Below are 16,238 nucleotides of genomic sequence, written 5' to 3'. Positions count from 1 at the left end.
TTTCAATATTTAAGCAAACTGTAGGTGAAAAGTAGTTTGAACTTTTAGAGCAATGTTTTTCAACCAGTGTGCCGTGGCACACTAGTGTGCCGTGAGGCATGGTCAGGTGTGCCGTGGGGAAATTAAACCTGGGTCCCCAAACTACGGCCTGCATGCCGGATATGGCACATGGAGGCCATTTATCCAGCCTGCCGTCAGCCGCCTCCATCTGAACATAAACATTCCCCTCACAATCCCTCCAGCTATCAGAAACAGGAAGAGTGGAGGCACAGGGAACGCTCACTGACCAATCACCTTCTAGGATTAATCCAGACCACTAGCGATGAACCAATAGCAGGCCGCCTCTCATCCACATCCAGGAAGGTCCCCACTCGGGCTGCCGTGCACTTGTCATTATGTGGCCGCAGCGAGTAGTTGAAGCCGTTACTCCTCCCCATGGTCCCGATTTCTAATCCTGGTCAGGACTGGAGGTAAATGTTGCCACTACTAGATGAAGCCTCAGCCTCAGCTAGTTATGTCTATTCTGATGGTGTATATAGATATTATCAACTATATGCATAATGTGTATTGTGTTAGAGTGTTGTTATGTGTCATTTTGGTTGGTGGTGTGCCCCAGGATTTTGTAAATGTAAAAAATGTGCCGCGGCTCAGAAAAGGTTGAAAATCACTGTTTTAGAGGAACTATTTCTGCATTCTGGTATAATTGCTCACCTACTTTATGCCTTGGTTCTCACTCACAGGCAACTGATTAGAATTCCTTTCCTTTCCCCATTCCCATTCTTAAAAACAATAACAAATAAAGGGTTTGCTGTTTTGGTAATATAATTCATATGATGTGTGCTTGTTGTCTTACATAATTGAGAAATTACACCTACATGAAATGATAGCTAATAGTTAAAACAATCAGCAGGGCTGCCTTTGAAACCTCTGACAGTGAACATGAAGTTGTTTTGCCAGTTGATAGCAAGAGGTATGCCAATCTGCTACTTGCAAATTGTCCAAAATAATCAAAAGATAGGCCAAAATGTTGCAATCATATGATCCTACTTTGCCTATTAAATTATAATAGGCTGAAGTTGCAGAACAGTAATGTGAAAGCTGGGCTCCACATTTGACAGTTGAGTGAATATAGAAAAGTGCCAGGATTTCTAGACAAAATAAAATGTTTAGTGAAAAGCCCAGCTTTCTACTTCAGGCATAATCAAATACACTACTGGTGGAGAAGAAACAAATAATGAATCTGGATCTTCAAAGGAAATCTAATTGAGAACATATTTATGCTAAAATTATCAGTATGTTGTTATTGATGAATGTCTGACTATGAAGATAAAAAGTCCAACCCATGTTAAATAAAGAAGATCATTTGATTATTTTGTTTGAGATCTTTTAATCTGATAAATTACACCATTCTGTTGTGACCATAAAAATTAGTGGATAATGTGAATGCTTCATAACACAGAAAAATAAATAAATACGCATTTCAAATTAACTAAATGGGATGATGTAAATATAAATTCTCCTTTTTCATCCTTACCTATTTTACATGCTAGAGTTCCCATGATAAATCACCAATCTTAGTGATTCACTGCCAGCTAGCACTTCCTGTATTACAAGTGCACCCTATAATTCTGGGAATTCTCCCCGTGTGTTTGTGTGTATGTGTCTGCACAAAGAAAGGCTTAAGTTGAGTTTTCAGAGAGATAAGTAGTACAGATGAACTATAATCCTCATCCAGGGACATGGGGCAAGTTGTCATCAGTACGCTGATGACACCCAGTTGTATATTTCCACCCTGTGCCCACTCGGTGAAGTAGTGGAAGTGAGGCTGTTAGGGTCTGGAGATGACAAGATGGAGTGGCTGTTGATTTTGCCTCCCAAGGACAATGCCATCTGTCTGTCCATCACCTTGGGGGGGATTATGACCCCCTCAGAGAGTATTTGCAACTTGCGTGCCCTCCTTGACCCACAGCTGACATTAGAACACCATCTTTTGCTGTGGCAAGGGGGGCATGTGCCCAGGTTCTCCTGGTGCACCAGTTGCGGCCCTATTTGGACAGGGAGTCTCTGCTCACAGTCACTCATGCCATTATCACCACGAGGTTCGACTACTGCAATGCTTTCTACATGGGGCTGTCTCTGAAGAGTGTTCAGAAACTTCAAATCGTGCAGAATTCAGCCATGCAAATGGTCATGGGTCTTCCCAGACACATCCATGTCTCTCCAACACTCCGCAGACTGCATTGGTTGCCGATTGGTTTCCGGACACAATTCAAAGTGTTGGTGATGACCTATAAACCCCTACATGGCTTCGGACCAGATTACTTACTGGACTGCCTTCTGCCGCATGAATCCCAGCAACCGGTTAGGTCCCACAGAGTTGGCCTTCTCTGGGTCCCGTCAGCTAGACAATATCATCTGGTGGGGCCCAGGGGAAGAGCCTTCTCTATGGCGGCCCCAGCCCTCTGGAATCAGTTCCCTTCAGAGATTCACACTGCCCCTCTTCGCCTTTCGCAAGAGCCTCAAAACTCATTTATGTCACCAGGCATGGGGCGATTAGATCAAGCCCCCTTCCTCTGTTTAGGAGATGTAATGTGTGATTGTGAATGAATTGGTTGACTGTTTTTTATTATATATGGGATTTTTATAGTAACTTTTAATTAATTAAATTTGTTGTTGTGTTGCTTTTGTACCCTATGAGCCGCCCCGAGTGTTTAGAAAAGAGCGGCATACAAATCAAATAAATAAATAAATACATACATACATACATACACACATACACAAACAAACAAACAAACAAATAATGATTTTTAAAAATCTATATCAATAATATCACTAGTAAACCATTTCATAGAAAATCTGTATCAATTGAATCAATGTCTTCAAATAGGACAGTTCAGGACCTACAATACTAATATTATGAACCACAATTTGAAAGACAGACTTATGTTTGGCATTCACTCCAAGCAGAGACAATGGATTTCTGAGTGATTTGTCCTTGTCTTGATATTGGTGATAGATTTCACAAAAGCAATATTCTTTAACATGAGATTTGAGTGCTTCTTTTTAAAGACAGAATAAAAAATGGATATATTCATACCCCCATTCAATTTAGACAACCACAAGCATATTTGCTGCCTCCTTTTTTTTTATCCCTGAACTTAATATAGTCCTGATCTGACATGCTGTAGCATGTCACCACTCCCTCTTCCAGTCCTTTAAATGGACGAAATCTTAGTCTCCATTGGGTGGGCTATTTGCATATGTAAGCTCTCCATACATCTAATGGCAAACAGCTCTTTAGAATAAGGTGAAAAAAAGGTATTGACTTTTACTCGAGATATAGATTTAGCCATTTTATCACTTGCATGAACATGAATTGGAAAAAAAATGGAAATTATCCCTTAGATATCTTGATTCTCTTAGATATTTGGTTTAAAATATATTTAAATGGATGCACACCTATAGAGGTGGATTGTCCTGGTTTGGATGCTATAGAACTGGTAGCTGGAATTCCCACCTCTTGCTGAACTGGGAGCGATCACTGGTTGGCCACATTCCTGAACTAGCTCTAATGGTAGAGGCATAGGTGCCACCCTCTTCTTTTTTGCTTCTGTGCATATGCAAAAGCTTGGTTTTCTGCACTGCACATGTTGTGTGGCTGCACAGCACACAATGCACATGCACTCGTGTGAAAGGGAGCAAACCGGTAGTGAGATAAGTTAGAACCGACTCCTGACTTATACATATATATATATATATATATATATATATATATATATATATATATATCAAGATGAGGTATATATATATATCAAGATGAGGTAATGTATACACGAACACAAATTGGCGGTCCGACGTCATGAACAGCGTTCCCAGATTTGGATACACATGGAGGAGCAGGATCATGGCTTCGATTTCCAGGGAACTGAGATTCTGGCGCGAGATGAAACCAAGGGAGGTCGCCTCCTAAAAGAAGCCTGGTTCTCTAATGAAAATTCTTTAAATAGACATATTGATATGCCATCGGCATACCAGGCTTTAAGGCACCAGCAACGACTTAAAGGGGATAGGTCATTAGGATTGGATAAAGCCCCTAACAGAATTCCCCAGGTCGAGCATAGAAACCAGCTAAATGAGGGTAGAGCAACCCCCAACGGGAAGCAAGGGAACATACTGGAGCAACATGGAGGTAGAGGGGGAGGGGCACAATGCAGTTCCAACACAGGGGACAAGGGGGGATTAGAACAGTGCAGACCTAAGACGAGGGCATGGGCAAAAAAATTGCAAGAGCAGACATGTACCACTATAGAAAGTAACAACGATAATGGGGGGGGGGGGAAAGTAATACCAAACACCTCCGAAGTATTGCCTCATAACTCCACCTCCTCCCTTGGGGAGGGAAAGAGGCAACAGACACGAGTAAAAGCGGTAGATCCCCCTTTAGCCAGCATGAGCAAGCCCACAATTAGGCTTGCCGCAGAGGGGAGGGAAGGGTGTGGCCCTATGACGCGGGCAATGAGCAGACTGAATAATGCTTTATAAAGGTGATTGTCTCCCATGGCATTTTAATACTCTGACGAAGTTAGCAGCACGCTAACGAAAGCTAAGTGGTTTTATTAAAGTTTCTATGTTCCGGTGATTGAGATGGCTGCTGCCTCATCATTCACACACACACACACACACACACACACACACACACACACACACACACACACACACATATATATATATATATATATATATATATATATATATATATATATGATTTCGCCGAAACGTGACGTTTCGGTGAAATCACATTCACCATCATCAGGCTAAAGTTCCAATCTTTGTGTTGTTGTAAAATGGAATGTTAGCAACTGTCATTTCTTCCTAGTATATAGTGTAGGGGTGGAGATTTGTTTTGAATGTAGCAAATAGATTGGGTGATTATGTTTCAGTGATCTGATTGGTTGGTGTAATCATAATTATTAGAAGGAATGACATGGAGATTTTTATGAAGTGTTTTGTTTAAGGCTGATTTCCAAATATCAAAATTCTAAAATCATAATTATTAGAAGGATTGACATGCTGATTATTATGAAGTGTTTTTTTTGTTGTTTAAGGCTGGTTTCCAAATTTCTGGTAGGCGGGACGTGTCATCTCTTTTATTTATGCAAAGGGGTCTCCTCTCAATTTCTATAGCTTCTAGGGCAATTCTTCTATATAAATTCTCTGTTTTGTGGAGTAATTTAGTTTTTTCAAAGTCAATTTCGTGCCCTGTTTTTTTAATGTGCTGGACAAGGGAGGAGGTCTTTTCTTCTTTTTTGACTGCATTCACATGTTCTGCTATGCGTTGGCTCACTCTTCAGTTAGTTTGTCCAATGTATGTGGCTGCACATGTTTTGCAAGGGATTTCATAGATTCCTTGGTATTCCAATTGTATTTTATCTTTGGGGCTCCTTAGGATATTAGATATTTTTTGGTTAGTGCAAAATGAAGTTTTGATGTTATGTTTGTGCAGAATTTTACTAATTTTATCCGTGGTGCCTTTGATGTAAGGAAGGATGGTGGTGCCATTGTCCTGTTCTTGATCTTGTTTTTTGGGGGGTGTCTCTTTTTTGATTAGGTTTGTTATTGTTTTCTCTTTGAATCCATTAGAAATTAATACATCTTTGAGTTTGTTCAATTCAGTTTTTAAGTGCTCATGGTCAGCTAAGCGTTTGGTTCTGGTGATGAGAGTTTTGGCCACTGAGGTGATTTGTGCGGGGTGGTGGTGTGAGTGTGCATTTAGATAATGGTTGGTATGGGTTTTCTTTTGGTAGATAGTATGTCCTAGGCTGCCATTGGGTTTTTTATAGACCAGTACATCTAGAAAGGGAAGTTGATCATTGATTTCTGTTTCCATAGTAAACTGTATTTTGGGGTGTAGGCTGTTGAGATGTGTGAGGAAATTGTCTAGTTTTTCTTTACCATGTGGCCAAATTACAAATTACAAATTACATCATGTAGGAAGAAATGACAGTTGCTAACATTCCATTTTACAACAACACAAAGATTGGAACTTTAGCCTGATGATGGTGAATGTGATTTCACCGAAACGTCGCATAGACATGCAAAATATTACACAGGGCAAAACCCGAACTCAGAACAATCTACATACATATACCTGTGAAAATTTACGAAAACAAATATATATATATATATATGTCACATGTTTAAGCTGAATTTGAAAATTAAGGGAGACTAGGATAGATCTATTTCGGCCTTATTTTGGCCTCATCAGCTAGTCATACCCACTGGGACTTGAACCTGCAACCTTTGCCTTGTAATATATATATATATTCCTTGCTACATAATGCTTGATTAGGTTCTTAATACATAGCCAAACTATCTACCATAGTTCTACACTTTATTTCATTCTCAGGCCCTTTCTACAATTTAATTTAATGTCTGTGTAAATAAATAATCTTTATCACATTCTTTCAAATACATCTAATAAAAAGAGTTTTACTCTTTTCTTTAGAATAACAAAACATGTAACTTCTTGCATGGATAATGTATAGCCAACACAACTGAATTTGTGGGGTGTGTGTGTGTGTGTGTGTGAAAGGAACCACAGCTTTGAAATATGTAACATGCTCCTTTTTGTTGAGATTAGAGGAAATAACACTACAGATGCTATTAAATAATTCTTCCTGGATGACAACACTGATTACAAAAAGAAAAGGACATGTATTCTTTGATTTATATGCAGTGTGATCTCTCTTCCTTCTGTTGTGGCTGGTCTAGGTCCTGCTTAGCTGATCACGGATTTCAAAGACTGAGAGACAGATATTGGTATCCTAGGTCAGTGTTCTTGACATCTGAGTCTGAGAGTGAAGTGGATGAAGAGTTAGAGATCAGAAACCAACCAGCGACTATGGCACTTGCAGAGTTGGTGTGGAGTGAGAGCAAAGATGATGAGGATGAATCAGAGGAGGAGGATAAATCCCTGTTAGACGCAATAATGAGAAGAAGTACAGTATTAGCAGACAAGATTATCTGAGGAGAAAAGGGTCTGTGCATTAGTAGCTCTATGGAACACTTGTTCATGCCTTCGGACTATATAAGGGACACTGTTGTGAGAATTCAGTGTGACAGACAAAGTTATCATAATAGTCAGATGTGAGCTTCAGAGTCCAAAGAGCATTTCTGCCTCAAGACAGCTTTAAAAGCATGCTTTTGAGAAGATGTTACAGAGAACTGTGAGTTTGGTTGATTGACAGAATCACTTCAAAGATAATTTCTTAATGAGTTTTTTGATTCCGGCCCAAGACTGTTCTTATCTCAGGGTCATTAGTCTAGGAACACTGCCAGAATGGCAGAATATTAACCTTTTTATACCTTGACATTTTTAAAATATATCTTATGCTATGCAGTCCATGGGGTGTCTCTTTAATTACTGTCAGTAGATCATCTAGACAGAACACCTTCCAAGAGAATCTTCTTACATTTTATGATCTATTTAAAGAGACATAAAGAAAAGATTTTAGAAAAGAAACACCTTTTGTCTTCTCATTAGCTGAGTCAAGTAGATTAGGCTAAATTTAGAAAAAAGGAATTTAATCATTGGGGATGTAAAGCCATATTATCCATATTTAAAAATCCATTCAGTAGGGATATACTGCAGTCCCATATATGCCTACTCTTAAACCGAGTAAAATATATTTGTTTTAGATTCTTAAGTTAGCATTCAAACCTCAGGACAGATCAGACCAGGATGTTCATAAATATTTTATTTCTACATAGCAATCAGGAGAAAGTCAGAGCTTTTGCCTTTCAGTCAAAAAGTCAGTCACCAGGGAAAGAAAGAAGCAGGTGCTGTTGGCTGCTGGCAGTTTCTAGTTTTTTGTTCCCAGATGAAATATTTGAAGTTTAAATGTCACGAACATGCCATAGGATCCATTGGGACAATTGCTTTGTTAATGCTCTGCCTTACATAATAGCAAACAGATTTCTGCTTGCCAAGCCACATGGTTGTACAATGCACATGGTTGAGCTATATCACCTTCTTTCCAGAAAGAGTTCCAGTCATGCAAATGAGTTTTCCAGATGATTGCCTGAAATGCCACAATATAAACATGTGAAAGTTTTTAGGAAGCCAAACTGTTGGCTAGGGTATTAAAAATACTCGGCATTCAAATCAGCAATATTTGAATGAGTAAAACCACGAGCTGGATGCAAAACTGAAATTCATGCTCTCTATCATTTCAGAGTCTTTTCTGAATACTAAGGTTAAGCAAATACCTGTCAGAGTCTTGCTTCCCAACATTAATGATATCCAATATTCCCTGTGAAAGAGGCATGGGTATTCCTGCTGTTTTTATAAGGAGTATAAAAGGCCGTACAAATTTATACAATGCAAGGAGAGGTTACCAAACCATGAAATTGTAGGTCAGAGCAGGTTAGTGTACATAACTTCAAAAAATTGCAGGAGGGCTAGTAAGAAAATGGTTGTGGTGATTAACTGGATTGGGAATGAGAATTTCCATATCTGGAATAATTCTGAAGTTTTATGGACTGATCCTAAAAATCTTTTCCCCCACAAATTTTTCAGTTCCATTTTCTACATGCTTAAGATTTATTATTGCATATGTTAGGAATGTGCAGGTGTTGTTATTTGTTATTTGATCATTAGTGTATTGAAGGCATTGTTATGTCTTAATTAGATTTTATTATACCTCTCGTCACTTCAATATGAAACATTTCCTGAAGCAGCATGCAAATTGTTTAAAGTGGGTAAAATGAGGACCCGGATTGTGGGGGCAATAGGCTGGCTCTGTTAAAAAGTGCTATTGCTAACATGTTGTAAGCTGCCCTGAGTCTAAGGAGAAGGGAGGCATAAAAATTGAATAAATAAATAAATAAATAAATAAATAAATAAATAAATAAATAAATAAATAAATAAATAAATAAATAAATAAAGTGATTGGAAAACAAAAAAAAATCAAATTATCAAAGCAAATTAAAAATAGTAGATAATACTAAAATGAATAGACTTACTTTGAAACTTCAATATTTGGAATATTATAAAATGTGGAGAACATTTTACAAATGGATAGAAATTAAAAGTAGTTAAAATAAATAATTGTAGTGACGGGCTACCAAAATTTTTACTACCACACTGTGGGCGTGGCTTATGCAGGATGCCCTGCATTTTCTTTCAACATCTTTCAGTGCAAATTGGATGTTCTGGGATGGAGTTCCATTTTCGCTACCCCACTGTATTGTTCCCCCACCCATCCGGGCAGCAGCCCATCCCTGGTAGCAACCCAGATGCCAAAAAAAGTAATGGTGGTAGCATTAGATAATTATGAAACACAAATTTATGGTAGTTTAAAATTTATGCCATTTTAAATATATAAACATTATTTTTAGTTGTTAGTTAGTTTAATTGTTGGAGTGATGAAGTTATGATAGTTTAAGGGAAAATAGAAATTTAAAAGATTTTTGGAAAAAAAAATTCTTAGTAGGCAAGAAGATTTTATATATATAAATTGTTAGGCATTGATGTTGTATTAGTTTATTTTTATAGTTTAAATATTTTTAGTTGTTAATTAGTTTAAAAATAGAGGGATGAAGTCATAATAGTTTAAATGAAAATAGAATGTTAAGATGCCCTGTTAATTATTTACTAGATAAGAAAATGTTATACATATAATGCTCAAAAAAATAAAGAGAACACTCAAATAACAAATCCTAGATCTGAATGAATGAAATATGGTCATTGAATATTTTGTTCTATACAAAGTTGAATGTGCACAACAGCATGTGAAATTGATTGTCAATCAGTGTTGCTTCCTAAGTGGACAGTTAAATTTCACAGACGTTTGATTTACTTGGAGTTATATTGTGTTGCTTAAGTGTTCCCTTCATTTTTTTGAGCAGTGTACAGGCATTGATGTTGTGTTTTTATTCATGTATGTTTTATTTTAAGATGGAGAAAAATTAAAAAAAATGTAACCACCACCACTCCAAATATTAGAGAATATTTTAAAGCATATGCATATCTTCCCGAACGCCATCACTCTACTAAACAAATAATTCCCTCAAAACTGTCAGACTTTCTACTAAATCTGCACTTCTATTCTACTAGTTTTTCTCATCATTCCTATCACCCATTTCCTCCCATGTTGACTGTATGACTGTAACTTGTTGCGTATATCCTAAGATTTTTATTAATATTGCTTCTTCATTGCTTATTTGACCCCTATGACAATCATTAACTGTTGTATCACATGATTCTTGACAAATATATATTTTATTTTATGTACGTTGAGAGCATATGCACCAAGACAAATTCCTTGTGTGTCCAATCACACTTGGCCAATAAAAATTCTATTCTATTCTATTCTATTCTATTCTATTCTAGCTCATTGAAGAGCAGCCATATAATACAAAATTGAAAGCAAAATGCTTGGGGCAGAAAATAATTAAGCCTGTCCCAGAGTGTGTGCTGCCTGCGATCTCTTGGTTTGCCTTGCTAAAATGACTAGTTATGCTTTTCCTGAAGTCCCAAAGGAGATGCCTTAGGATTCATTTTTTAAAAAGTAGATAAAACAATACTATGCCACTTGGCATTTTGAAGTATTGAATAAAGGAAGGAAAACAATTGTCTAAAAAGCAATCATAATCTTCTTATCTTCAGGAGAAAAACATCCCAAATTCTGGATTTTATTTTCCAATATAATAATTTCACTTCGTTGTCCTGAACTGTCAAATCTAATAACCCTTATAGAAGCTTTTTCTCCTTTGCAATCACAGCCTGTGGCTTCTGGCATTATACAAGAGATATTTCCATATGGACTAAAGTTAAGTTTCCATTTTATCATAGGGAAATTTAGGAAATGTTTAAGTATTTTGAATTCTTGCTGCCAGTTGTTTTCCTCCAATGTTATCTTTCTATACCAAAAGTTTATTCCTGTGTAATAACAAATTCAGTTATAGTCAAATCATTTCTTTTCAATACCAAAGAAAATTCCATTATAATGTATTTTTCCTGCAAAGCATAAAAAAGACTATTTTAGAATGCAGAAGATGTGGCTGAATGGATTAAAAACTAAGCAAGCAGAAAACGACAAAAGTGCAGTTTTGGAAATTGGCAAGAGAGGCAAAGAAACAGTCTCAGGAGACTGGGTGGAACAGTGATGAATCAGGGAAAGAATTACAGGAAGGGCCAAGTAAGAGAAGGCGGATGCGAAAGAGAAAACAATGGGGAAGAAAGAGAAAATATGGATGAAGTGGGTGGTATTTCAGGAGGGTGAAAGAAAACACACGCGCACACACACATGCTATCAGTGAGTAAGTCTTCCGGACAGGCAGCAATATGTAATAATCATCTTTAAATTTGCCAAAAAAGATATCACAAATCAGAAACAAAAAGAAGGGAGGGAGAAAGGGAGGAAGGAAGCAGGAGGAATTTAATTAATTCAGACCTGTATTGCATCCCTTAAATGAAGATCATGAAATTGAATTATTAGAAAACAATGTTACACATTCCTTGTCTTTCCAAGCAATGATAAAATATATCCTTCCAGAACATTATATCCTTCTTTGTAAGAAAGTTCATTGCAGATCTAGGATTTCTCTAGGATATTTAATGTATTTAAATGTATAGAAATAGCCAATTTGGAGGGTGGGGGCGAAGAGAGAAAAGGTAATTCTATTGGCAATTTTTTATAAAAAAATAGTTTTTACAACAGATTTTTAAAGAATTTTAAGGTCTTCTAGTTTTGCTCTATTGTTGGTTATTATACCATGTCTTATTTGTTCCTTCATACAGGTGGAAATGGACATAGATTATTTTAGAATGCAATTGAATAGACATGATAAATGTGTGGTATTTGTCTGATCTGTTTAGAATGGCAGATTAAAATGACAATTACTCTACATTAAGATGTACACAAAAGTATTAGCTAGTGCTTTCACCATAGAACTGTTGAGCAATCAGTTCAATACAGTAGTCCCTCACCTATCACTGGTGTTACGTTCCAGACCTGGCCGCGATAGGTGAAATCCGCGATGGGGAATTTATCGACTGATAGTACTTAAGTATTTATATTGTAATTGTCTGGTAAGCTTTCATTGTTTTAAGTGTTTATAAACCATTCCCACACAGTATTTATTTTAGATTCAGTATTTAAATACAGTATTTACAATTTTAGATTTTTTTTTTTAAAAAAAACCTGCCGATCGAGTTCGGCGGGCTGTTTAAATCTGCCGATCGACTTCCTCAGAAACCCGCGATGAAGTGAAGCCGCAGTAGGTGAAGCGCGGTTTAGCGAGGGACTACTATAACTCATATTTCCTTTCCTTATCATGGTTGGTCAATATTTAAAACCCTTCCATCTAAAAAGAAAACAAAAATTTCTTACCCACCACTTAGGTGTTGTTATTGGGCTGTACATTTTAGGTATGAGTCCAGTAGAACCTAAATATTATAAAGAACTTCCAAGCAGATATTCAAGCATGTCCCTTCTGTGGAATCTTTTAACATTACATGTAGAGAGAAAAAGGAAAAGTTCTTTAATAAGCTTTGCTCTCAGTATCCAATTTATTCTGAAGACAGGCTCTTGTCAAAAGTTCTCAGAGAAATCCCTCAGGCCGCAAAGCCCTCAAATTTCCTCATTAAGTACTATTAATTAATTTGCCTAGATTAGTTGCTTTCTGACTACAGTAGCAGCGTTCAGTTTATACAATTGTATCTTACAATATCAATGCCATCCAGTTGTCATCTGAAGTTGCAATATATTTTTTTGGTATTTATTGTAATTACTATTCCATCAACTCCAACGTTTACAACAATGACACATAATTACAAATCAAATCATATAATCATATAAATCACTGACTCACAGATTCAATGAGTTTGGACCAACAAAAACAAAAATCTGTATTCTTGTCTCCCACTGTTACCTCTTAAAGAAAATTGGTTTTATAGCCTCTCAATTACCTGTCATGGTTAAGGCTACAACCAAAAAAGAATACCAATCTCTTTATTAGAGATGGTCAATTACTATCACCTACCTTGATCACTGTACTACAGAGATAGAACTAATGTGTCCAGAAGGGTAACCATGAATTGAGCTATGCAGAACTTAATAGTTAAAACTATCCCTCTGATTTTGACTTGAAAACTACTGGCAGTCAATTCACAAGTATAGTATTGGTGTCAAGGTTGATGCCTATTAGTAGCAAGACTATGACAATATGATAATCGTGTAATTTGTAAAACCTTCAGAAGCAGGTTCATGTAGAGGACTAAATATATAGAGATATGGCTTTGAATTGGTGCTGCAGATAGTTCACAAGGATTTCTAGATACTTGTACCAGAGTTATGATAAATATTTCTATGTTCAATATACAGTAGTACCTCTAGATACGAGTTTAATTCGTTCCAGAAGGGAGCTTGTATGTCGAACAACTCGTATCTGGAACAAATGGCTTTAGACTTTGATTTCTGCTCCGAGATAACCAGAAGCAAGGATTCTTGCGCCACCTAGTGGACACTCGGCTTGTATCCCGAATTTGAGCTCGGGTCTGGAACAGAAATTTCTCTCCCCTCGTGGCTCGTATCTTGGAATACTTGCATGTGGAGCAGCTCGTATCTAGAGGTACTACTGTACTTCTACCCAGTGATGGGCAGCAGCTGTGCAGTCAGGTGTTCTGTCCCAGTAGGAAATTCCGGGATGCATGCGCAGCTGTGTGTCCCCAATGCATCCCTGCTTACCCCCATGTGAGATTTGGATTCTGCACACGTGCAGCAAGTGAAATTTCACATGAGGATGCTCGTGAGAGTGAAATTTCAGTGATTTTCACTGGGTTTTTTTGTGCCTGAGCATGCGTGGAAGCAAAAAATTTGGTGAAAACTGCCAAAATCTCATTCACATGCATGCCTTCACGCAAGATTTTGCTTGCTGTGCATGTGCAGAAGTAAAATATTGCACTGGTTGCTCACGTGTCCACGATGGCCTCAGAGGGCTCACCGGTAGTGCCGAAGATGAGCTTCACTGCTTCTACCATATCTTTCAACAAAATCATAGTAGATGAAAGAAAAATTAGCCATTTGAGCATTTTTATCATTATCTTTTTCTTCACTTCCTCTTTTATCACTTCAGGTGTCGAGAGAGATATAAAATGTTGTTCTTGCTCTTCTGGTGGCCTCTACCAAAGGTGGCTTTCTACTGATTCTAACAGGTTCTCTAGGACCAGTTGTTAACTTTCTAAGCAGCTCAGAGAACCGGTTGTTAGAAGAAATATCCTTTTGTTATTTCCCACTTTACAGGGTTAATCCTGTAAGGAATTACAGCATTCTGGTGTTGTTTCTATAGCCTAATCTTTATCATCCTGCTTACAGAAAGCACCTCTTGGTTAATCCTTTTTACATCCTTGGCTTACTGTCTCTGGAGGTTCCCCCCCTTTTGCTGGTACTTTTTTTTCTTCGCTTGATTTTCTTAGTGGGGAAGAATTGTTTTAAACTTTTTACACTGCTGTTGGGAGAAATACTCCCCTGTTGGAGTTTTTCTAGCACAGAATTGCCAGAAATAAGCTTTTAATGACAAGGAACCAAGATGAGTAACATTCAGCAAGATTTATTGGCTAGCTAGAAAGATTGACATTCAAATGTGAGTTTACATAACCTTTCTGACTTTTGGTCTAAAACTGGTTTTAGGTGAAGTCTAATTCTGTGCTTGGTGATGTTTTATCCTGTGTTTATTAATGGGATAATTTTCCCTATTCAGCTTTGTGTGGAAGGAAAATTGTTAATCTCTGTTCCTGAAAAACAGCAGTTGGCTAGTTTCTCTGTCTATTTGTTCTAATAATTGGTTTAACAAGCAATAGCTACTGTGTTTGTTCCTTTGCTTCTAGTCAGGCTTATCTCAAGTGCATTATCAATCTGAGGAGAGGGGTCTTCCTTCACTGCTTTAGAGGTTCTTGGCATTGTCTTTTTGGGGGCTACTTCCAAGAAGCACAATGCAAGCTTGGCACTGATTTTTTTACTGTCTTTCTGGGCCATGTGATCTTTCCTTAATTAAATCTGTATGATTTCCTTAGGATATTTTAAGAGGTGAGTGAGACCAGCTGGTATCTATACCCTTGAAAAGCTTTTGGAGACTACAATTGATCAGAGTACAATTGCGCAAGCTGTTGTGGGTTGCACCGAGGTACACCCACATCACATCACATCATATCAACACTCTGCGAGCTGTAGTGGCTCTCAATCAGTCTCCAGGTGCAATTCAAGATGTTGGTTATTGTTCTGTCTCAGTTAGAATCCACCAAGAAATGGATCCACACATAACTGGATTGTTTTTCAGCATATTTTCAGCATATATATTTAAAAACAAATCAGAGCAGAAACAGTTAATGGTAGCAAGAGATAAGAGTGAATGCTGGGCAGCATTCCATGACCAACTACTGGCTATCACAGTCTCAGGCTAGAAGCCAAAAAGTCATTAAAATGTTGTCTTAGATGCAGTCTTTAATCACCACACTCTTTAATCTTTGTCCTTTGGCAGGAATCCCAGAGAGGCAAATTTCAGCTTCCACATGCTTCATTTTAGCAGAAAGAGTTCTCGATCACCATGTTTAAGCCATTTTAGTTGAACATTGATGTTCACAAAGAGCTCATCACAAGCCACCAGGCATGGCCAAGTGTTCCCTAGAGCTATTCACACAGAGCTCTCTTCCTCCTCAAATGTTCCTGCCTGCTAATACTTCTGCATACTCTTGCATCTAGAAGGGGCTCTTTGTCATCTCCTAAGTCACTCAAGAGCACCTTTGAAGGTGCAACAGTCACTGGTTGGTTTTCAGCCTCTGACTCCACATTCTCTCCAATATCCTTGCTCTCAAACCTGGTTGCCAAGTACACAGACCTAGAATATCAAGATGCACTGATCTCTTGATCCTCAGAATCTGTGAATGCCAAAAAACCACAGCTGTATTCAGTGAGGCTCCATTTTTCTCAGTGGCCCAGCACACTTGGCATAACACAGCTTGAAGAAACCAGAGCCAAAGAATGAAATGCAAGAGTCAGGTTAAAAAAAGATCTGGAGATAGCTTACTTTATTAGCCATCATAATTGCTGCACCTTGATACATACATAGGAAGTACAGTCAATATAGTCCTATCCAAGACCACCTTTGAAGTTGCAACAGTCACTGGTTGGTTTTCAGCCTCTGACTCCACATTCTCTCCAATATCCTTGCTCTCAAAC

Source organism: Erythrolamprus reginae, chromosome Z (assembly GCF_031021105.1).
Source record: "Erythrolamprus reginae isolate rEryReg1 chromosome Z, rEryReg1.hap1, whole genome shotgun sequence".
Lineage (NCBI taxonomy): Eukaryota > Metazoa > Chordata > Lepidosauria > Squamata > Dipsadidae > Erythrolamprus > Erythrolamprus reginae.
This window is presented reverse-complemented; position numbering follows the sequence as displayed.